This window comes from Rhinolophus hipposideros, assembly GCF_964194185.1.
Source record: "Rhinolophus hipposideros genome assembly, chromosome: 5".
In the NCBI taxonomy this organism is placed as follows: Eukaryota; Metazoa; Chordata; class Mammalia; order Chiroptera; family Rhinolophidae; genus Rhinolophus; species Rhinolophus hipposideros.
In genome coordinates, this window is record NC_138051.1 from 29,199,756 (window position 1) to 29,225,341 (window position 25,586).

General features: G+C 42.8%; 1 long non-coding RNA gene and 1 gene segment (V, D, J or C); one reads left to right on the forward strand and one right to left on the reverse strand.

Moving 5' to 3' along the window:
• Positions 1-24,584, reverse strand: part of LOC308498374 (T cell receptor delta constant-like) — a 70,495-nt gene extending 45,911 nt beyond the window's left edge. The window contains exon 1 of the C gene segment in view: positions 24,285-24,584.
• Positions 1-25,586, forward strand: part of LOC308498376 — a 68,017-nt gene that overhangs the window by 17,487 nt on the left and 24,944 nt on the right. The gene's annotated exons all lie outside the window — the stretch shown is intronic.

Sequence of the window (25,586 nt, forward strand, 5' to 3'; positions counted from 1 at the left end):
GGGGGAGTTTGGAATTACTCTTTTGGTTAGGAAAACGTGTTATTATGGCTTTGGGTCATGAAATAGCTTGCCCCAGCAGGTCTGTTTGGAGAAAATGTTCGCAAAATTTCTTTGTGGAATAAAGTAGAAATGTTCAGCTTTTTCCCTGATAGTCAAGACTCACTGCCTGGAGCCTTGCGATTAAAAGGAGAGAAAAGATGGTGAAAGGGAGAAAGGCTGTTATCCTCCCCATTTTACCCCTGCCCTGGGCAGATGTCCAAGGAACATAGGAGCACTGATGTTTGCTTTCCAAGAGTAAGTTATTTGATGTTCTAGAGAACTCTGTTAGCAACCTTTCAGACAATCTTGTTACAGTCAATAGAATTTTGTTAGTGGATAAACGAGGCTCAGAGAAAGCGTCTCAGAGGGCAACATTAGCATCAGTCTGTGTACTAGTGCATTCCCAGCATCCAGCACAGTACCGGGAATGTAGTACACACTCATTAAATACTTCGTTCACTTGTTCATTTAGTACTTTTGTTGAGTGCCCATTTTGTGCCAGACTTATTCTGAGTGCTGGAATTAAAGCAAGGAATGAAACACTCAAAAATCCCTGCCTCACAGAGCTGTAATCAGGTGGAGAGCTAGACAAGTAAATAAGCAAGCAAAATATATGGCACATCAAATGGTGATAAATGCAATGGAGAACAATTAAGCTCAGAGGAGGGATGGGGTTTGCTGAAGGAATGAATGAAATGCTCTGACAAAAAAAAATCAGAGATGCATAATCCTGTCATTTCAATTAATATTTAGAGACAATATGTTGAATTGAAGAAGAGTAGGAAAGAAGCCTTGATTCTGGGATATCTTCACCTTCACCAATGTGGACAATTTGTTAGGCAGCTCTTCCTGTCTGAGACACTGCAGCGGGCTCAGACCCTACCTACCTAAAGCAGAGAAAGTTTGCTTTGAGCTCAAATCTCATTTGTGTGAGTGCTCAACGCACCTAATTCACAACAGTGCTTTCTGTGTCAGTTTGCTCAGTTTGAATGCAGAGAACTGTGGATGACAGATCTTGAGGGCCTTTTGCTGCCTTGGTTTAATTGATAATAGAGAATTTGGAAGAGACCAACTCAGACACTGCCTCACACTACAGATACAGATGCGTGGTAAAGTTGGCAATTCTCTGGACCTTCCAGAGACCCATGGAATTTCTCCAGCTCTCATTCTACCAGCCCCAGACCACTGTAGCTGCCATTCTAGGCAGGCTCCTGAAAAGGAAGTGAATGAATGCATTAGTGCCCCAGAAACTCTAAGGGAGTCTAACAGGTATTACCTTTGGCAAGAACCAGAAGAGAGGGATATGTGGGTCCATTTCCCATACTGTGGCCTGGGAGAAAAGATGCTGACTTAAGGCTTAGGAGCATAAGGGGCAGGCGGCTGGGTAGCAGCTGTTCCTCCTTCACTCAGAGGAGTGAGGCATGTTTGGAGAACAGCCTGGAATCTAAAGTTGCAACTGGTGTTTTAGAGCAGGGGAGGTTGAGTTGAGAGGTGGAAGGAGTTAGATACCCCTACCCCAAACCCCTCTCCTGGGGACTGGCCAAGGAGTCAAAGGCAACTTTTGTATCACACAGATGACTGGATTTCATGTACTTGTTCTCAGCTGTTCTTTAATTCCGATATTGTTATAGATGATGTATTTCTTTAGTATGTTCCATAGCATCTACTCCAGTGCCAGGATAGGCAGCCTCTGACTCAGATCCAGTTCCTGGTTCTGCTTCTGTAACCTTAGGTAAGCGATCCAGTCTCTGAGGCTCAGTATCCCCATCTGTAAAATGGAGCTGACAGTGACCTCACAGGTTTGTCATAAGGATTAAGTGAGTCCATACATAACACGTGGCTGTACTCAGTAATTTAGTTCACTTTCTGCTCATTGATTCCTCTTTATATTTGCTCTTTCCTATACATAACATTTATTGAATAGCTACTATGTACTGTGCAATTTACTCAGTGTCTATTGCTAGCTTTTTACACGAACACTATGAAGTGGGAACTCTTATTGTTACCCCCGTTTCAAGGATGAAGAGATATAGATGATTTTAGAAGGCAGGATGAAGCTTATATCAGGACCACAAAATCTCACAGTTAGAAAACATCTGAGATGTCGTCTGGGACCACTGTTCCATTGTCCCAGTTTCTGGACAGATGGTCACGGAGCATCAGTTTGAACAGGTCTGGTCGCGAGGGCATAGCCCCTGTTGTTCCTTATTTCTGACACATCCTGGAGACGGCCTCCTCTCAGGTTCCCCCACCCCCATGAATCGCATGCTATGTTCTGTAGCACAGACTCCTAAATCTGAAATCTGTCACCCTCCCTTACCAGCAGTGATACCTTGGAAAAGTGTTTTAGCTTTTCTGTGCCTTACTTTCCTCATTAGTAAAATGGGGATAATAATAGAAAATGCGTCCTAGGGTTGTTGAAAGGATTCAATGATAGAACACATGTAAAGGGCTCAGAGTAGTGCCTGGCATATAGTAAGCACTCAACAGATGTTAGTTGTTGTTACAGCTAACATAGTTTTATGGATTTGTCCAGATATGTTTCCTCCTCCTCCTCCCCAAAGACATTTTCCCTTGTCTCTGTCAGAGGGCCCATTGCGTCTCTTCCTAGGAATCCATCTTACAAGGCTTAAAAACTATGGTACCAAAATGTTGACAATATCTGCCTAACAAGCTTCCAAATATCATCTTTTTCCAAAGTCATGATTTCAAACTGGGAGAAGAATTGTACTCTTTCAGTCTTGGAGGTGCACTCCACCTTCCTGTGTAGTGTTGGTTCAAAGAAAAACAATTGGATACGAGTAGCAGGCAGAAAGCTGGATGAGTCGTGATAGCGTCTGTGTGGTAACTTGCATACATCCTAGGAAGGCTGGGTTCAAACTCCCTTCCCACAATGTAGGGCTCAGCGTGCCCAGTCTGGATGGGGATCTGGGAATCTGATTTTAGCCAAGGGCGGAGTCAATATTCAGAGTCTTGAGACGGTTCAACCAAACAAAACATCCAACAGGATAGGGCAGAGAGGGGAAAAGCCAGGTACAGGCTTATGTTGGAATTAGGACCCTAGGACAGAGTGAGTGGGTTTGAGATGGAGAGTTGAAAAGAGAGATTCCCTGAAGGGTTGGAATGTAGCTGTTTGGGGAGATAAATGATAAGAGCTCATAGGGAATCATGGCTAAAATGCACTGAACAATTATACATTATAACTACATATATTACATACGAGGTCAGACAATTAAGTTCGCAAACTCATCCTGGAAACACTGCTTCATACCTCATTGCTGAATATCAGATCAGCATGGTCATCTTTGAAGCACTCCCCTTGGGAAGCTATGCACTGATGCCACCACCTAGTCCACCCTTCAAAGCAATTTTGGAACTCTTTTCCTGGAATGACCTTCAGAGCTGTCATCGTATTACCCTCGATGTCCTGAAAGTCATCAAAATGTCTTTCTTTTAATATTTCCTTTATTTTCAGGTAAAGAAAGAAGTCATTGGGGGTCAGATCAGGTGAGTAGGAAGGCATTCCAATATAGTTATTTGGTTACTGGCTAAAAACTTCCTCACAGACAGTACCATGTGAGCTGGTGCATTGTCGTGATGCCAGAGCCATGAATTGTTGGCAGAAAGTTCAGGTCGTCTAACTTTTTCACGCAGACTTTTCAGCACTTCCAAATAGTAAACTTGGTTAACTGTTTGTCCAGTTGGTACAAATTTGTAATGAATAACCTCTCTGATATCAAAAAAGGTTAGCAATATCATTGCAACAAGTTCTCAAACCTAATTGTCAGACCTCGTGTGTGTATTATATGTACATATATGTGCATATATATATGTGTGTGTATATTGTTCTATTTATAGTTATCTATCTATCTATCTATCTATCTATCTATCTATCTATCTATCTATCTATCTATCTATGAAAGGTCAGGCAGAATCACAAGAGGTGGGAAGATTGGGAACACGCTTGGTGGAATATGAGGAGTCCTGACTAGAACTGTGTATGTCTGGCAAACTTGTTAGCCTTTTTGTAGTTCTATGGAAAATAGGATGTTTGATTAGAAAGGTTAGTTGGAGAAAGTATTCCCTAGACATTGCTTGAACTAGTTTAATAAGGCTTTGAAAATTTTTATTTTAAATGAAAAAGATATTTTTTCAACTTTATTGAAGTATACTTGTTGTGCAATAAACTGCACATATTTACTGTGCGCTATCTGATGAACTTTGATATCGCTACCATCCATTACCATCATCAAGTTACTGAACATATCCAAAAGTTCCAGGGAGGTATTTTATAAGGTGAATGGTAGATCTTGACAAGGCCAGAAGAAAAGCCACAGGTTCAGCCTCAGAATAGGTTGTCCATCATCTAAGTCTGGGAAAGCACATTTTTTAAGATAAAAGTGAAGTTTAAATTGAGCCATCTACAGAAGGATAAAGAAGACATTTTTCATGTTTTATTTTTAGCACGTATGGAAGTCAAAAGGTAGAGCTGGAAGGGAGGTCAAAAGGCCATATTCAGTCAGTAATCATCAAAACAGCACAGAATGCTAGAGATTGAGTCTTGCACTTCATGTTGGGCAAGATGACAGGCAGTGCATACACTTGGTGCTGAAGGAAGGGAACCTCCCGTCCTCCTCCAGCCCCTCTTCTAGAACAGCTAGATTCATGGTGTATGTGGTTGGGGAGAAACTGGATGTCTATCACCTATAGTCATACTTTGGAAAGTGCCTTTTTAATCTATGCCACCCCCTAAGCTCTTTGGGTGTGTGGTCAAATCTTTTATGAAGCTCCAAGAAAACCGTTAGCAGTGTAGTGAATGCTACAACTCCTGACTTTGGCTCTGTCTCTCCTCTTTCCTGTCCCATACTGGGCCACACCTATCTGACCATGAGAATGCATGGGGAAGCCATGAGTGACAGAGCCTGGCCCCCATTTCTTAAACTATTTATTCAAGAGAAAATCATGATCTTGTTGGCACTGCTGCTCTACATGGATCTCTATGGTTTTCGAGCGGCTCAGTAGTGGGCCTGCGGCAGGGTGGTGGTCGACAGAGCAGTAGTAAAATCCTTCATCTCTTTCTGATACTTCAAAGAGCTCAAGTACAGCCTGGTTTTTTGAAACATCAGTTCTACCTTGGCACCTGTTCTGGAAACCAGGGCCAAACACGCCCCCTTCTCGGTATATGAAAGCCATTGTGCTCCTCTGGGTCTTCCTGTACCAGGTGACGTAGTAGTAATTGATGTTTTCTCTTTCCATGGAGTACCTGAAGGTGGCAGAGCCCCCTTTGGACACAGTCACGACTTGGTCTTGAGGCACTAAAATGAAATCTGACATGGCTCCTGAGAGAAAAGACAGAAAGGGGCTCAGTGAAGACTGGGGCTGGGGTTGCTGAGTAAGGGGCACTGTCTGAGAGTGCCAGGCTCTGGCAGCCTTGGTGTCTCGTTGCTCAAGTCTTGCTTAGTTGAAGTTCTAGGATCTGCCTTACCTGCCCAGAAGAGGGTGAGATAGACGAAGGAGCTGATTCTCTGCATGGCTCCACTCAGAGACAGTTCTGCCTCCCAACTCGCCCTCTGCCTGGTCCCTCCTCTGAGTCAACCCTTCTCTATGACACATTTCTGACTGAGGAAACCAGTCCCTGTCAGCAGCTGTTCTGTTCCCCAAAAGAGGTTTTGCCAATCACAGGAGGCTTGCAGAGACTGCTGCCTGCTAATGGGATGACAATACCACCTTCAAGATTGATAATGTGTTCCAGATAAGGAAGGTCAATTGAGAAAAGGTTAAAGCAGCTTATTTGATTGATAACAAGGTTCTGCTTCCCGCCCTAGAAGTTAAGTTTGATATTGTTGCTCCATTTTCATGTTAGATGTACTTGTACGCTCTGTGGTGATGTTACAGTGAATACCAAAAAGAATTATTGACATTTACAGCTGTAATCAAAAGAACCATCAAATGAGGAGATCGATAGTATGGACTACTGGTGTTGTGATGATGTGTTTACTGCAAACTCCCTCCCGGCGAAGTTGGATAAGGGTGATTCACCCAAGTGTAAAAGAGCAAGCCAGTGAAGGATTGTTTCAAATTTGAGCCGGTTTCCTGATCTTTATTGAGCTCATCTGTCTTATTTTTTGAAGATAGGTCACCTATGTTGAATTACACAGAACAAAATATTATAAAGAACTTAGAAACCCCTATTACATCTCAGTTTATGACAGCCTAATTATTTTTTTTAGTTTTATTTATTATTTTTAAAGATTTTTGTTAAAATATAGCTAACATACAATATTATATTAGTTTCACGTATACACAATAGTTATTCAACATTTATACACCTAAAGAAGTGATCACCATAAGTCCAGCAGCCATCTGACACCGTATCACACTACCACAATATTAGTGACTGCATTCCCCAGGCTGCATATTACATCCCCATGACTTTTTTGTTTTATGCCTGGAAATTTGGACCTCTTATTTCCCTTCCCCTTTTCCCCCTTTTAAAAATTTTCAAGTACAGTTGACAGTCAATATTATTTTATATTAATTTCAGGTATATAGTACAGTGGTTAGACATTTTTTTTTTTTTTTTTTTTTATTGGAGAAGGGGAACAGGACTTTATTGGGGAACAGTGTGTACTTCCAGGACTTTTTTCCAAGTCAAGTTGTTGTCCTTTCAGTCTTAGTTGTGGAGGGCGCAGCTCAGCTCCAGCTCCAGTTGCCATTGCTAGTTGCAGGGGGCACAGCCCACCATCCCTTGCGGGAGTCCCACCGGCAACCTTGTGGTTAAGAGGATGTGCTCCAACCAACTGAGCCATCCGGGAGCTCAGCGGCAGCTCAGCTCAAGGTGCCAGTGTTCAATCTTAGTTGCAGGGGGTGGAGCCCACCATCCCTCGTGGGACTGGAGGAATTGAACTGGCAACCTTGTGGTTGAGAGCCCACTGGCACATGTGGGAATCGAACCGGCAGCCTTGGGAGTTAGGAGCACGGAGCTCCAACCGCCTGAGCCACCCGGCCGGCCCAGTGGTTAGACATTTATATAACTTAAGAAGTGATCCCTCTGACTAGTCTAGTACGCACATGGCACTATACGTAGTTATTGCCATATTATTGACTATGTTCCCTATGCTTTACATCCCCGTGACTACCAATTTTGTAACTACCAATGGTACTTCTTAATGTCTTCACCTTTTCACCCTGTCCCCGACCCCTGTCCCATCTATCACCCCAATAAATCTAGTACCCATCGGACATCATACATAGTTATTACAATATTGACTATACTCCTTATGCTGTACCTGCATTCCATGACTACTTTGTAATAACCAATTTGTACTTCTGAGTCCCTTCCCCTTTTTCAACTCCTTCCCCATTCCCAGCACCCCTCCTTTCTGGCAACCACCAATATGTTCTCTGTATCTATGAGTTTGTTTCTGCTTTGTTTGTTTATTTTCTTTAGATTTCACATATAAGTGATATCACATTGTATCTGTCTTTCGCTTATGATAGCCTAAATTTATACGTTTTCAAAAAAGAGACATGCTTGAACTTTTGGGACCTATACTTTTATTTTATTTTATGAAATTTTTTTATTAGTTTCACATGTACAAAACACTGTAATAGTTAGACATTTATCGTTTATATCCCTCACAAAGTGAAAACCCCCTACCCCCAATCTACTACCCCTCTGACATCGCATGCAGCCATTACATTTCCACTGTCTCTATTCTTTATGCTGGACCTATACTTTTAAATTTCAAGACCAATAACCTATGACATTTTTAAATCAAACAGGTAAATTAATACTTGAAACGAGATGGTGTCTCTTAGTTCTGGAGACTAGAAGTCTGAAACCAAGGAGTCAGCAGGGCTGTGCTCCCTCTGAGACCTGCAGGAGAATCCTTCCTTGCTGCTTCCTAATTTGGTGGGTTGCGGACAATCTTTGGTGTTCTTGGGCTTGGCTTGTGGCTGTATCAGTTCAATCCTTGCCTTCGTGGTACACAGTGTTCTCCCTGCGTCTGTCTTCACATGGTTGTCTTCTCACAAGGATGCCAGTCATACTGGATTAGGGGCCCACTCTACTCCAGTATCACCTCATCTTAACTAATTACATCAATAGCAATTGACCCCATTTCCCAAGAAGGTCACTTTCTGAGGTACTAGAGGTGAGGACTTCAACATTTTTTTTTTAAGGGACACAATTTAATCCACAACTCCTGCCCACACCTTTCACTAGTGTCCCTCTTGTTCGAGTCCCTGGAGTCAATCCTTTGAGAGTACCCTCTGTCTCCTGCTGTGACTCTGCCTGATAATACACCAGGTACAGAGGGCACATATAGGGAAAGGACATGTAAAAAAAAAAAAAAAAAAAAAAGCCCTGAGGTAGAAGGAAGTGCTATGGGCTTAAAGCTGCACAGATATCAATTACTAGATAATTGTCTTCCTTGATAATTACTATTGAAGTACCTCAAATTATTCAGAAGGCCATTCTGAAAAATCCCAAGAATGCTCTCATGTCTATGGCTGTGATTTATCTGCCACAGGTTAGTGTAATTTTAGGAGTTTATGGTAAATGGGCAAAAACAACATTCCTCTAGACCTGAGTAGGAGAGTCAGTATAAACAGTAAGTCAAAGCTAGAGGTAGAAGACAGAAACGGGGAGGGAACAAGTTATGATCGGTGGAAGCTTAGGGCAGAGCATGACTAGAAGACGTGCCATGCCCGGTCTGGGAGTCAGGACCTGCTCAGATGCCTTGGCCCAAGCCTTTGGCAGGAGAAAGATGGAACTTGAACACAAATGTAGCCTCCCAGGGGGTGCCCACGTGGAAGGTAGAAAAATGTGCCAGGTTCCTGCCCTCATACTCCACCTTTCTCAGGTTCTGTGCAAGCTGTGTTCCTTGTGCTCATTCTTTCTGTGTCAAGGCCAGCAATTAGGCCACGACTTTCCATGACGTGGGGGATGTTTGTCCCTTCATGTGATTTCCAGGGCGAACTGATGTTTCTTTACAGCCTGTAAGGAATAAATGAAATTATATTGGCAAATAGTTTCAAATATGTTTGGCTCATTGGTTGGCTATTTGTTAGTTTCCTCCGTCCTTAATATAGTTATATAAAAACAGGAGACTTGAGACTTGAACAGTTAGTAGGAGAGGCGAGAGTTGTTTGGAGGACTTTATCCATCTTTCCCCAAATCTCCATCAGTTTCCCATTTTTTTTGACAGACACCTGCTCAATCTTATGTGCTATGAAAATACAGTCTTAAGGCAAGTTCCGGAAGCATCTTCCAATGAGATTGCCACTCCTCAGACTCCTTTTTGTAGAAATTTTCAAGTTGCCTTTGTATATAGTGCTTTACGATGTCTAGGTGCCGTCTCACACTTGTTATTTGACATGTCTTTACCTCCTGTGTAATCCCCCAAAAGCACCTTGTTGAATCCATACTACTCTTCAAAAGTGCTCATCGAAGTGAAATGATTTCTCTTGTCCACAGGATATCTGACTTGAATGTGAGTTGCTGTCTACAACATACAAGGAGGGCAAAAGAAGATCAGTAAGGAACTTATTCCCAAGATCATGGCCACAGGTCTTTGTCTTGTGGCTCTAAAGATAGACCATACGATTACAAGAACTTCTGTTCCCTTCAGCCTTACCAGACAGAGAAGGGTTAAGAAAGACATTGCTGACCCTCACACATAAACTGCCACAAGCATTTTTTTGCTTTTCTGTTAGTGTAAGATTTTTAGAGATGTCTGTAAGGCTAAGGTAATAAATATTTCATTTTCAGGGCAAGGTGCTGCTTGGGGGTCCCAAGCAAATCAACCTTTGGATTACATGGCAATGGTGGAAGATCTGTCTGTGGGCCTCATTGAGAACAGAAGGAAGAATGAAAGATTTGAGGGTGTTAGGGACGTTAGCACGCCTTCGAATCTATGTTTCAGTCCTCATTTTCCCATAACCTCAAGCAGAGAACTGCTTTTCCTGTTCTTTGAGTGAGTTCCTTGAACTCATCCTCCATTTCTTTGGATTTGTACAGACTGCTGCGAGCAGGCAGCCGGGTAATCCTGCCTCTGCTTCGACAAGCCTCAGATAGGATACTATCTACAAGACTGGGCTGGGTGGGGTCCTGGAATTTAGGGGTCCTCTTTTATCACAGCCTTCTCTAGTTTTCAAGAGGCAGCTGTGCTGTAGTGGAGAGACCACTGGATTTAGGCTTGGAAGATCTGAATCTGCATCTGGCACCACCACTGACTTGCAAATCACTTAACTTCTGCAGGCTTCAGCTTTATAAACAATAAAATGGGGATAATATTGCCTCAGGTAGTCATGAAAAAATGGACATGAGTACACTTTGTGATTGATTTACTGTTAGAATGGCACTGAGGATTAGCCAACCAGTGTGGAAGGTGGAGGGGGCAGGCTTTGGTTGGTGACTTACGTGGGGCACAGGAGTGACACCGTGTGTAGCACAGTGCAGTAATAAATCGCCTCCTCTTTCACAGCAGTTTCAAGAATCTCCAGGAGAAACGGCCTCTACGAGTCAAGTTGCTGTGGAGACCAGGGATAGATATCTCTGTGTTGCTATACAAAGTTCAGGGAGCCACCTTGGTTTCTCTTATACCCCTATATGGTATGATTGTTCATTCCCCATCGTGTCATTTGGCACTGCAGAATTTTGCTTCTCCTAAAAGGAACAAACATTTCTTGTTTCTCCAACAAGGCATCTGGTTTGATTCCTGAAAAACAAACTCAAGGTAAAAAGATAGAAGATAGAGAAACTGAGAAGCCATATCAGAGTATCAGGGGTCTGAGGTAGCAGTGTGGGATTATAGAGCCACCTTTCATGTCAGTCTTCCCACCAACTCTCCCAGAGTAATTTCATCAGGGGACTCATTTAGTCATTCACCCAATGATTGGGTAAATCCCCTGGCTTCTATGATGTGCTCAGTGCTGGGCCGGGCTCTGTGGTGGTGACAATGTTTCGGGCTCTCTGGGGCTTACCTGGCCCAGGAGCTGCAGAGCCTGAGGTTCTGAGGCTCCAAGGCCACTCTTACCTGTGTAACCAGGCAGCAGCAGGAGGAGCAGGCAGACCCACTGCATGGCTTTCCCCAAGGACTGAAGGGCTCTGCTTCTCGGACTATCTTCTAGCTCTTTCTCCCCTCATCTCAGCCCTCAGTGTCTCAGTGACTGGGCTGTGTACTTTTGGGCTCGCCAGCAGACAATGAGGAAATGAGCCTGACTCAGCAGATGTTCTGCCCCCAGAGAACAGCCTCACAGTTGTGCAGATGGTGCAGGGCCTTTTTTTTTTTTTCCTGTTGCAAATGGCAACACCTCTCTCCTAGATTGAGGCCAAGATTTCAGCAGGAGAGATGTTGATATGTAGCGTCACAAGGCTTTTAATAGTTCTATCCTTCCTGTTTGTGGAAGTTCTTTTTATTTTTTTGTTGCAATATATTTGTTTTGGATCTTTTATTTATAGCTCGAGAGAGCCAAAATGCCACTCTTCCATAGGACAAGAGCCCATAACTGTTGCATAGAATTCAACAGAAAATACTATTGCATTGGATATAATTCTTAGTAGCAGTTAAGTGCCTGCTATAGTTCTCTGCCTATATCAAGCACCCCATAAATGTTGATGCTGGACTAAAGAAAACACAACACAAAATAAACATAATGGGGAGATGAAGTAAGTGGAGTGGGCAATGAAAATGAGATGAGCAAAAATAAAGTTAAAGCATAAAAAAAGGTTTAATGGAGTATTATAGAATTATCTACTGAATGAACAAAGTAGAACAAACTAAAAATAAAAAGGAAATATAACAGCTTAGGTAAGAGGAGTGTAGAGGCAGAGAAAGGCTGGAGAGGTAATTAGGACAATTACCTCCACGCACAGGTTCACAACCTTGGCTAGAGGTTCACCTGGGGAATTTTCAAAACTACTGAAGCTACCTCCAGAGAGTCTGACTTAAATTGTCTGGGGTGGGGTGTAGGCATTGGATTTTAAAAAACTCCCTTGGTAATTCTGATGTACAGCCAGGGTTAAAAACCGCTGTGTAAGAGAATCATTTAGTTGAAGAATAAACCGTGTAGTGCAAAAGGCTTATTACAGTGTTGTCCTCAGGGGACAAGACAAAGCTTGTGGCCAGGTGTCACCTGTGACTGGGAGGGTGTGCCAGTCTTCTGCTCTTTGTCCTTTCTCCAGGACCAGCATGAACCCTCAATGGCTCTCCTCCTTAGTGATTGCTGGTGCTGGCCTCTTTCATATCAGAGGGCATGAGGGCCTGCTTAGGTCAGCACCAGCCATCTGCGTGTTTCCCTGAGCTCCTACAATAGTGCTGGCACTTTGTGGGGGCTTAGTAAGTATTTGCTAGGTGCTATGGTCATTGTCTTCTGGGTCCTTCTGTGCTGATTGAAACGGGCTAAGTCTGTGGTTTTTGGTCCTCCTGTTATTCCTGCCCTGCCCTTCAAGATACAAATTCTGCCTTATCCAGCTCCCTTCTGAGAGGTAGAATTCAGCCAGGGGGCCTGCTGGCTGTGATTCCTTATGCTGGACAATACATCACTGTGTGTGAGATGAAATGCAGCCTGTAGCACACCAGACCCATAGAGTAATAGGTTCTTGCTGTATTTCAACATTGTGTTCTCTTTTTCTTCCCTCCTTCTCTCCCTTCTGTTCTTCTTTTCTTTTTTCCTTTCTTATTTTTCTCCTGTAATTCCCAGGCTCACAGCAGACGATAGGCATCCAAGGAGACCTGCCATTAAGAGCGGAAAATGTGTCCAGTGCCCTGAAGTGGCCACCTGTATTTGGGGGGGGGTGAATTACCTTCTGCTCTCCTGCAGCTGCTGATTTCACAGTGAAGATTTGCTGCCACAGGAAGAGCTGTGGGTAGAATGTAAAGTTATTGCTGCCCCTGGAAATCATCTTTGATTTCCCCTGCTTGCTGGAATAACTGTGGGGGCCTGGTGACGCTCGCTTAGAACACGAGGAGGCCAGAACAGAAATTTTCATGCTGAGAAGAGACTACACTTCTGCCTTTGTGGGTAGAAGTCTGTTTATAAAAAAACAAAAACAAAGTAATGGTAATTTTTTACTTCCATCCAACAATATCCTAAGAGGGGAAAAAACTGGAAATACTTGAACTGGAAACAGATAGATTATTAGTTTAAAAGGACCCGAATAGAAGCCCCTCCACCTGTGTACCATTTTTCTGCACACAGGAAAGTCCTACTTTACTCCTCTGAAATGAAAAATATTTTGCTCAAGGTTCTTGGCTGGTAGTAGGGTTGGGGGGTAGGTCAGAGATAGGGAGAAGATAAGTGCTTTTTTTTTTTCTCCTTTGGTAGTGAGGAATTAAGAAAAAGTAGAACGTAGATGCTTCAGTACTTATAGAAAGCTCAAATTCTATACCTCTAGAACGATATAGCTGTGGAATTAAGATCGTATATATATCTTATATGCTTCAATCTGCTATTTGTCCCCAGGACAGAGGGTAGTGACATAACTGAACTCTCCCAGAGCCTTAGGGAAATTCTCTGCCTCATCTCCCCCAGGGAAGCAAGTAAAGCCCTTTGTCCTTCAATTAGAGGGAGAGGAGAGAGCTGGAGGAGGCCTCCCTGGGAGTCAGACCTTCCCTACTCTACCCCAAGTGGGAGCGAGTGAGATGACCCTGTCTTCTGGGTTGGGTATATGCTGCCAGAGGAAGGGAAATGCCAAGACGGAGAGGCCTCACTTTCTTTTTCTTGGGAGAGGAGTGTGGTGGGCCCAGCTGCCAGTACCAATCTGGCACCCACAGCCACTGACCAAAACTGGCATTATCCATACTTTTTCTGGTTCACCTTCCAGCCCAGACACAATTTCACAGGTATCCCCTAGTTCTTGGGCTCTGAACTAACACACCCACTACTTTCACACAGTTTTATTATAGATTGGAAGGAACAAAGGAATGAGCCTGAAAGAAATGCCAAAACTTGAAAATCTGGCATCAGCTCTAAAGATCTACAGCTAACTGAGGAAACAATGGAAGAGAAGCATGGACCCACTCCAGGGAGCTTTGAGGAAGGCGGCTGTATAGATAGAAAAAGAGGCCAGGGGGTAGCTTTAGGGGCTAGAAGAAGAGTGTTCCTAAACCGATTCAGTGGGGAAGTTAGTATTGGAGTGGATGTTGGTCCTACAACAGCTTGCGCCACCATAACGCAGTGCCCTCATCCCCTACTCTGCTCCTGCTCCTGTCCCATTGCCACACCCTGTGCATCTCTAATGTTTTGGGGTTTATGGTGAGTCTTTGTTGGAAAGTGAGGATGGGTATAGGGGCAAGGACTGGGGGTAAATACAATATTATCTATCATATTCTCCGTGGCTTGAGACACCATAGTCAGGAGTGGTTGTTTTATGATCACCATGGTACTATTTAGAATGCAAGTGCTGTTGTATACTTCATGAGGTGACAAGTGAAGGGGCTGTTAACACTGAGCTGTGTAATGAACACTTAGTATGAATGAATGCAAGATTATTAAATAGAAATACAAGCTATTCCGTTGGCAGGGCTTTAATTGCCAAGTAGACTGAGAGCTTGCACACGTGCATGACTGAGTAGCGTGACTGTGAACTTGGGAAGTTACCAAAGGAGGGCAAAAGAAATACTATGTGCAGCAGGTCTGGCCTGAGTGACGACCACCTCAGCATCTATTGAACGGAGAGACATGGTGAGTGAAATCACTGTCCATGACAAAGCACATGGTATCAATCTAACCAACAGTGGTATCCAGGCCATGGCAAGAAATCAGGGATGTAGGATACCAGAAGTTACGTAGGGAATGGTGCCTGCCGAGAAGATGGACTAGAAGAGTGCAGGGGAAGAGGATTTTTGCAAGACTAAACCGACGATGATCTCTCTCTCTGTCAGAATGCCTTCTTTTTAAAAGTGATAGCTCAAGTCCCAGAATGGTGACCCAGAGGCTGAGCTGACGGTCACAGCTGCACCATGCCAGGAGGGGAACTCTTGTCTCTATTCACAATCTGCTGCTTGTGTTGACTCATAATGTAGTTGGGGACTCTGGGGAATAGCACGCCAAAGGCCCAGCAGAATTCCTAAAGCCACCATTGGCCCAGAGGGTCCCTTGTTAATACATATTATAGCACAAACTATATGTTGATCCAGGGAAGTGTGATAAGGAAGGGATCCTAGAAAGAAAAGAAAAATATTGTTTAAAATGCTATGACAGTTGAAAACGATTTATTTTTGCAGAAGAGATGTAATCCAGACAATTTCCTCCTTAGTGTAATAGACTAGACCCTCACCTTCAAGCATGTGGAGGCCAAGGACAAACTTTTTGGGGGGCAACCAGGATGAGAAAAAACAGGCCTTGTGTACAGATGAAGGAGCTGTACCATGGGGACGGTGTCCACGTTGTAATCAAGGCTTCCTTGTATGGTTATCAGAGACCCCGACTCACTTAGGCGGATTATCAAGCACAAAAAGGCTCCTAGCTTTCCTCTAGAAAATACTTAGTTTCCATCAGTCCTCTTTTCTCCTAAAAGTGTGTGAAACCTAGCTGATTTTGACTGGTAAAAGAGGCTTGAACAAGGTCAAAATTCAAATGAAGACCAGAGATGCAGTTATTGGAGCTGCTGGTGAAACATCTTTCTGCAATCCAGGCAATCTTCTTTTGACCTCTTCTTTGGCCCTGACTAAGTCAAGGAGTCAGCATTATACACTTGAGTTGCTGCTTTGGTTGGGTGGGAGAATTTTAGGCAAGCCCTTGTCATTTTGTTTTATCTTTTCATTTTAAAGTAGGGAGTAGATCCAAGTGGGACTATTGTGAAGGGTAAGTCATCCATGGCTGTAACATACCAGCGTTATCAGATGTGGTGCAGGAATGTAGGCAATTTATCAAATCTTTGTGGCAGCTTCTGTGACCACAAGGGATGACGTTGGCTCAATTTAGTATCTTTAAACTTAAGTATTCACCTCATGCCAAAGTATGTAGCTGTGTTCTCTCATCTGAGGTCGTTCATTTGGAAATCAAGGAGGATGAGGCATCATTTCTTTAAATAAAATATTCTCTTTCATTACATCTGTGTCTTAGTGATCCCTAAAGCTGAAATTCAGTTCAAAGATTAAATTCAATAATTATATATGAAACACTTATTATGCAACACACTGTGGAAGCTGAAGATGAAACAGACCAAGGATCCCTGCCCTCAAGGGGTTTATAAATTAGGAAGGGCAAATAGGAAGTATCCACACAATCATGGAAAAAGAGAGAACACATGAAATGACTCAAAAGAGGTAAGTACTAACATGGTTCAGTTATATCCTCAGAGGGAAGTTTTGCATTGGAGATACAAATTTGGGAATCATGAACACATACATGGAATGTAATGCCACAAGCATGAGTGAGATCACCTAGAGACAGATACAGAAAGGAAGAGGGACCCAGGCAAGGGCTCTGGGTGCTCTATAGTTAGAAGCAGATAGAAGAGGAAGAGCCAACAAAGGAGATGGAAAAGGAGAGGCCAGTGGAGTGGAGAAAAATCAGTAAAGTGTGGCATCTCAGAAGCTAAGCATGGAAAGAGTTTCAAGAAGGGATGAGTGGCCAGCCTAGTAGTACTCTGGTGAGAAGTTGTATGATCATCAGCTATTAATTCCTGTGTCCTCTTATCTTAAACTGGGAAGTCCATGAGGGCAAGGCTCATGTTTGTTTTGCTCACACCATGTACTCAATGCTCGGCACAGTGCTTGGCACAGAGTAGGACTCGACATATATTTGTTGTGCTCTCTTCTGCAGCACATACACTAAACTGGGAACAATACAGAGAAGATTAGTGTGGCCCCTGAGCAAGGATGACATGCAATTCATAAAGTGTTCCATATTTTTAGTTTGGCTCAAATAAACTCTCATAAAAAAATTAAAAAAATATATACTTGTACAAAGGAAGGAAGAAAAAAAAACAATAGGAAGACATAGGGAATGGAGCTTGGGATCCAACTTTTATCCACCAACTTTTAGTAAAAACAGAAGCAAGAAGGAAAAGTTCGTTGTTGAAGCTATTGAAATATTGGCACGGTTTGTTACCACAGTAGAATTGAATGATACAAAGAGGAAAATGTGCAAGACTGATATGACTATGACAGCTGTTTCTTTTCAGAGCTTCCAGAAGAGCAACAACCCCAGAGAAGCAGAAAATAGAACGGCTCCATTTATAGATGAATTTTTTATACTTCACAGGAGAAAAGTTGCCTTGCTCTGACTAAAAACAACTCCGTGAAGTGAAACAACTCAATCAGCCTAGATAAAGATTTATAGATTTAGTGTAGGCTCTAAGGTGCTGGCATATCTGAGAAGAAATCTCAATATTTCAAGCTAAATGAAATCGAAGAATACACAGAACTGGAAGTGTACGGCCAGTCCCAGAGGCATTATTTGCCTCCCAGTAGAGCACATTACTTTCTTAATAGTCTTCCCAGGTCTCCTCACAATTCCCATTAGCAGGATGGGCAGGAGGCCAATGTTCAGGAGCACCAAATTCTGGGAAATTCCAGGTTTGGGAGCGCTCTTAAATAAGACCAAAAAGTTAAAGGGCATGATCATTCTCCAAGGAAATAATGTTCTCCTTTCGCTCTCCCCTTCCACTTTGTTTTTCTTAATTCTTTATCTTCTTAACCCTTACCACGACCATTTAGCTGGTCTGTTCTGTGGTGTGTTCAATAGTAGCATTTTGGAAATCTCGAAGCTTTACTTGGCAGGGGATTTGCTGCATCTGTGGTCAGGGAGCCCCTGTGAAAGCTCTGATAGACAATAGCTTCCCCACATAAAGAGACTAAATTGTCTAATCTAAGTTCAGTATTTTTGTATCAGTTCCAGTTTGTTTGTTTGTTAGTTTAGACTGAGAACATCATATTCAAAGGACTGTGTATGTGTGAGTGTGTGTGTATGTGTGTGTAACTGTTGGTGATGCTCATCTTCCTTCCCAGGTCATCTTAGGAAACCTCCAAGCATACGTTACTTCAGGGGAGCAAGTGTTTTCCCTGTTATCAGCTCATGTCACCTGTTAGGAGCTTATGACACCTCAACTGAGGAGCTTTCCCACCTCCAGGTGATCATTTTCCTCTCTATGTTCTCATAGCTGTTTGTTCCTTTCTCTGTTAATAAGTCTGTATTTTCATGTCTGTTTTGCCCACTAGAAAGAGCACCTCCAGGACAGGAATTGAGCTTTGTGGTTTTTGTTACTCAGCATATGGCACAGCACCAGGAATATTGTACATGCTCAGTATATATTTGAGGGATGAGAACATGCATCCCCATAATTATAGACTTGTGTATTTTAATGATATAGCTACTGAAAATATCCACACAAAATCTAAAACACCCAAAGGGCTCATCATATGCCCAGCCAGGAATTGTTAAGAAAATAATCATATCGACCTCTCTGATTTCCTTATAGCTGGCTCGCTTCTCTGGGTGGGTTTTGCTTACCTGTCCCCGGGTCCTTATGTGGGAACAGGCTCAGAAATATGGAGGATCCTTTGACCCTCTCAGGTGTCCTGTGTACCTAAAGATGGATTCTTGAATATGTCAGACAGCAGGAGAACAGGTGGAAATCATTGGCCTCTGAGAACTCAGCCCCTAGCTCACTCAAAAAAGGCAAGGCTAGGGGCCCTACTTCAGTTGAGAGTCAGTGATAATCACCAAATTCTGGGAAATCCTAGAATCTAGGAGAGTCATTCATTTATTCATACAAATACATTTATGCAATTTGTTAGGTCAAGAACAAGCAAAAGCAGTCACAGACTTGATGTCTGTGAGCTTACACACTTGTGAGAAAATAGACATTAATAAAATTAATGAAATATTACAAACTGATATATGAAATCACATTTAAAAAAACCTAAAACGAAAAATTTGAACTTGCTGGGAGATCTTAATATGTCTCTGAAGAATTGTGTAAACTTTGATCCAAAAGATGAGTAGGAGTTCAACAGGTGATGAGGAGATAGGAGAAATGTTCCATAGGGACGGAATATATATGCAAAGGCCCTGGAGTGGGAGGGTACCTGGTGCATTCAAGCAACTGGAAGAAGACCTGCTTGACAGGAGCATGGAAAATGAAAAAGAGAAGGGTAAGAGGTATTGGCAGTAGAGGTGAGAAGGGGTCAGACTGTGCAGGGTCTTAGAAGCTGCTTTAAGGATTTTGGCCTTTTGCCTATAAGAAACGGGAAGTCATTGAAGGATTTTTAATCAGGGGTACAACGTGATCATACTTATATTTTGAAGAGATCTCTTGGCTGCTGTGGGGAGGACATATTGGAAGGCTCCAGAGACCACCTACCTTATTCAAAAGGCTAATGAAATGATTCAAAGAAGAAAATGGTAGTTTGCAGCAAGGTGTGGCTATTGGAGGATGGAGAGAAGTGCATGAATTTGAGACGATGATGTTATTGTGCTAGGGAAAGACCATATTTGGAGGGAAGATCATGATATAAATCTTGGAGTTGAATTGAAGTACCTTGGAGACGTCCAAGGGGACATGTTGAATAGTCAGGTGGACACATAGATATCAATTCATGTATTCAACTCATATTTATTGATTACCCACTTCATGATAGTCACAGTATTGAGAATTATACAGACCAGAAAATATTAAACTTGAATTCTCTTCTTGAGGAACTTAAAACTTGTGAGACAGTGGTTGCGGGTATTGAGTATAGAGAAATGAGGGTTTGGGATGTTGGCTATGATAGCTCTCTTCAAATATTTGAAAAAAAATGAAGGTAGAACTTAAGTCCGTGTTGTTTAGAATGTGCAACAAATACCAACATGTAAAGTTATTAGGGAAGCAGAATTTCATTTGGTATAAGAAGTGATTAAACATTAACTGTCTCTGAAAATATTTGAACTGACACTGGATGATTATTTATTCAACCAATATTTAATGAACATGTAAGTTGAACAGAGGGATTCTTGCTTGACCTTTAAGATCCCTGTGGCTTTCAAATTCAGTGATTCTAATTTTCTGTTTAAGACTTTAGTTGTTCAGAATGAAAGTCACAACTTAGATTCCCTTGCGTCCGTTTCCTTACTTGGGCCCTCCTTGTATACACCCTGTGTACTTTCAGGATGCTGCAATGACTAACTTCTTCAAGGTTGTGACACCTTCAGAATGTACAGTGCATGCTAGAAATTACATTCCCTTCCTTGGCTGTCTGTGGCCTCCTCTGACACAGAGGAAGAGGGCTCCTCTGCTTCTCTCTTTTTCTCTTGCTCTCACTCCATAATACCATGGTTCCATGGTGTTCGATGACCTGTTTGTAAGTGCAGCCAGTCTATGGCACTGTTTCTGGACACAAGCTACGTCCCACTTGCTGCCTTTGATCAATCATGTCTTCCATTTCTAGTCACACAAGATGCTGAAGGTCTCCTTTGCTTGGAAGCTTGAAGGAAGTGGCATACCTATTACATACACCCTGACAGCTGAACCTAAGACTATTTGGAGGATGGATGAATACACTTTGGGATTTTTCTTCACTTCTCTGAACTCTTTTAAGTGAGCCCTTTTCATGATGGACAAAAATTACACAAAGCAGGATAATGGGGATAATAATAACGTGAAGTTAATCAACTTCAATTGTTTCTACTAATGCAGTGGGGAAGAACACAGACAATTAAAAAATGTTAGCTGACATTCATATCATTCATTTGGCTTTGGGATTTCTGTATAAATCCCATGTCCATTCTATGCTACGGCCTTTAGTGGCCCGAGCTCCACCTGTGTCTGAGGCTCCAGATATTATATAAAAGACTTTCTCAATTTCCTGCTGGCAAGCTCAAGTAATTTCTCCAGGCCTTTAATTTTAATTCTTGTTTGGTTTCCATTTTCATTGTTTTGTGTGCAAACTCTCTCAGGTTACTGTTAGGTGGTCTGGCTGCTTTCCCCCACAATGCCCCTCTTCCTTGGCTCCAGGTTCTGCTTTTCATGCTCACTCCATGCTCATCTCAGGTTCTGAGTTGTTCCACCCCAATATGGGGAAGACCTACATGTTATCATCTATCCTGCAGAAGAAATGAACAACTAGAGGCATACACTCTCATCTCCCATCCCTTTTCTTCCCAGTTAGATTTAATCAGACACTCATAATTCATGTTCTTTTTTCCCCTCGCTTGATCTTGAGTTAAAGGTGTATGGCACAAGGCCCTGGGTTGCAGCGATAATCCATGAAGGTCACATGCTGTGGTAAAAAGTATATTGGCTTAATAAATATTAATTCATTTCTTAATCTGCTTGTGGATGAAGGAGAAATGGTCATAGTGAGAATTTATGTAATGCCTTCTTCCAAGGAGCCTACAAGGACACAATAGTACTTCATTGAGAATATTTATTATATTAGTAACACACATAATCTGTAACCTGATTTGAGGATGACTGATTGCTTATCATGAGTCCCACACCTGGCTGCACCTCAGAATCCCTTCAGGACCTTTTTATAAATACAGATTTTGGGGTGGCATTTGGGAAAAACTGATTTATATTTCTCCACATCTATGAACATTTTCAATAATGATGGTTTCCCTAGACCAATGCCTCTCAAACTTTAATATGTATATAACTCACTTAAGAAATCTTGTTAAAATGCAGATTCTGATACAATAGATCTAGGGGGAGCATGAAATTCTGCATTCTGACAAACTTCCAGGTAATGCTGATGCTGCCTATCCAGAGACACACTTGGAATAGTAAGATCTTAAACCAGAGAGGGAAAGAGGAGAGGAAAGGGGAGGGTGGTTGCATGACCTGGGAAGCTTGAGTTCCATGCCCACACCAATTCAATGAGAAACTCCGGGGATATATTCTAAACACTGGTATTTTCAAAGAATTCTCTCAAGTGATTCAAATATATAGTTAGAATTGAGAACCATTGTTCAAAAGATGCCTTGATCACATCTACTGTCCATTTCTCTGTAGTGAGGGTCGGAGAACCTGGGCACATCTTCCTGGTACTACAAAATCCAACAGTTCTTTTGCTGCTTACAGCAGAATTTCTCAAAGCATGTCCTTGGACAACTTGCATCAGAATCACTGGGGTACTTGTTATTAATACATGTTCCCAGGCTTGCCCCCAGATGAACTGAGTTAGAATCTTGGCAGCCTCAGCTCGGGAATCTGATTGGAAATCTCTCCAGGTGTTTTGCATGCACAATGAAGTTTGAGAAATACTGGCTTATAAGGTAAAGTCAAATCTCTTTAGCATTATAGTCAGGGGTCTCTAAACAAATAGGTCTCAACCAGAGGTTTTAAGCCCTCTCTTTCCCTGCTCTATTGCATTAATCCCCTGTGGTAGGCAGCCTCTAAAATGGCCCCCAATGTCCCCTACCCCCTGGATTCATGCTATCATGCAATCCCCTTCTCTCGAGGGTAGGCTATATGTATTGAATCACTTCTATTGAGTAGAATATGGCAGAAGTGATGAGATTTTACCTCCAAGATTAAGTTACAAAAAGACTGTACCTTTCAGCTTGAATGCCCTGTCTCCCTTCAAGTCCTTTTTATAGGGAAGCCAGCAGCCATCTTAAGAGAAGCCTTATGAAGATGCCTACGTGAGGACTCAAAGCCTGCCCACATCCACACAAGTGAACTTGGAGTGGTTCCTCTTCTAGTCAATGCTTTAGGTGACTGTAGCCCTACTCAACATCTTGATTGTACCCTGATGAGACACCGTGAGCCAGGGGACCTAGCTAAGACACACTGGGATTCTTGACCCATAGAAACTGTGAGATAATAAATGTTTTGAGACTCTAAATTTTATGGTAATTTGTTATATAACACTAACTAGTACACCCACCCTGAAATACCCTTTCTCCTCCTTCCCACTTATGCAAGCTCCACCTCTTTGAAGCCTTAACTGTCCTAAGAAACTTTTCTCATAGTGATTGTCCTTTCATAAACTCTTAGAGCACTGTATATGAATTCAATAGCACTCATTTTTAGATAGTATGTGCTTTTCTGTATTTGTTTATAATATTTAATTATAATCTCTAATGCTCTGTCTTTAAAATAAACTGTAAAAACATTGATGAGACTAGAACTTAGAATGGAAGTTGACTTAGAACTATTTCTAGTCCATGACCTATCCCAATATCATAAATACATTAAGTGCTCTATAAATAAATGTGTGATGAAGATGATGGTTCATTGGAAGGAATATTGAGTAGAAGGCATCAAGAGAGCTGTCATTCGCACACTCTAGTCTCACACTCTTGTCTTAAACTGCTACTCTGTATCTTAATGCCTGAGTTTTAGCCTCATCTGGAGAGAGGATTCCAGAAAGATAGATACTTGAGCAGAGAAGCAGCGTTGGCCACTAGAGCCAACAGGATAAGCGCACTCCCTTGATGATGATGAAATGTGTGTGTTTTTAAGCTCTCCTGCCTATCAGTCTGCTCAGAGGACTCCTCCAGGCTTTGGCTCCCTGTAGTCTTAGATACTTTGGGCTCACCCTTTTCAACTTGGGACTGGGGGTCTATTCTTTTTGACTCTGTTAATTCAGGACCAACTCAGAAATGCCACATTGACACAGGTATTTGTCTCTGAGATCTCTCTCAGCAACCAACGTGAAGGAAGCCTGTGTGTTTCCCCTCCCTGGTCATCCTCGTGGGCCCTCAGGACTCCTCTGTAGCTAACGGAGGACATAAAACATTCAATACCTAAAATAGTTATGGGAGCATTTTAGAAAATGACTCTATTCATCCTTCTTCACAGAGTAAGAGTTAAAGCTATCTCTAATAGCTTTGGAAATTTTGATTAGGATGGTAATGGAAACCATCCTTGCTTTATCTAGTTTATGCACATGAACGCTTTCACAATAAAGACTCTGGAATGAACTACAGCACTCATGATAGTGGAAATTCTGTTCACCTCAGCCGCCTCCACAATGAGAGAGCCTTCTCAGTACTGAAGGTTGTTTTTTCAACCTTTCCTCAGGAGTCTGAAGAGGCAGGTGCGGGGTCCCTTGGTCTTTCCGCATAAAACCTAACAGCCTTTTCTGCCCTCTTTGGCTGATAAAGAAGTTTCCTCTCCACCAACTACAAAGATAAGGCCCTTGCCCCAACTCAGCGGGACTTGCATGTCTCTTATCAGATGTTAGTGTTGAGGTTATCAGATGACCTCATCTCAGGCATGGTGCACATTTTAGCCAAAGAGGGTGTGTAATTCAATCTGCCACCTTGGGGTTCTGAGGCGGTCAGAAGCAGGACGGCAGCACTGTGGATATCAGACCCGCAGTAGTAAGTCCCAGCATCTTTTGTTGTTGCTTTCAGAATGTCAAGTATATATTGACTTTTTAAAGCATCGATTTTCCCTTTGAAATTACTCCTTAAATTGTCACCAGTACTGTTGCTTTGTCTGTATGCCAAAGTCAGGGAGTTATCTTCATTTTTCTTATACCAGCTCATTTGATAGTTCAAGTCCGCTCCTGTTATGATACAATAGAACGTGGCAGTGTTTCCTGCTAGAACAGTCAGAGTTTTGGCGACTGGTTCCAAAATTATATCCGACGAGACCCCTGAAAGGGAAAGCTCGAAGTTAGAGAGGCTGTAGAGAACTCCCTTCACCCCAAGGGGCTGCAGAGCATGCCCAGCAGTGGTTCCCCCGTTAGCACTCCCAGCAAAGTGTTCCTGCTGCACATTTCCCCGATAGTCAAAGCCCCAGCAGTGTCCTTACCTGCACAGAAAATGGTGAGGTAGAAAAGGGGACAGGTCCGCTGCATGCCTGGCCAAGAGATGATTGCCGTCTGCTGGTGCTCCGTGGCTGGCTGCCCCTGCCTACATCAGTCGCCTCTGCCCATGAGAAGTTTCGTCCGTTACAAAGGTGGTGTGGAGTTAGTCACTTCCTCACAGAGAGGTGTCACACGCCTGCAAAGTCACGGGGTAGGCTGTTTATTCAACACACATGGGCTAACTACCTACTGCAGGCCAGATACTATGTGGGAGACAAAGGTGAAAAAGACATGGCTTCTGCCTTCAAGGAACTCAGGTTTTGGGGAGACAGACATAGGGCAAGTGTTACACAGGTGTGTTAAGTGCTAAAAGAGGTAGGTACAAAGTGCTCCGGGAGCCTGGAGGAAAGAGCTGTTTCTGCCTGCCATACACAGAAGACTAGCCTGAACAAAGCTGAGAGTTGAGTAGGGCTCTGTCTGGAGGGCATTCCTGGGAGAGAGACTTGCATGAGTAAAGGCTCGCGGGCATTAACCTGTGAACGATGGTCATTCTCCCTCCGTGGAGTTCCTGTGCCAGTTCCTTCCTCTCTGGCCTCTGCTACCCCTGCCTCAGTCTGAGCTTTCTTCACTTGTTGCCAGCTATTGCTATACTATTCCAAGAGGTCTTCTTGCTTCCAGACTCTCAGCCTTTTCATCCATTCTCCAAGCAGCCATTATGCTGATTTTCCTTCATACTGAAGGAGATCAGGTAGCACTTCTGCTGAAATTCCTTTAGTAGCTCCCTTTGGCCTCAGGGGAATGTGAAGATCCTGTGTCATGACCATAAGATCTCCTGACCTGATTCCTTCT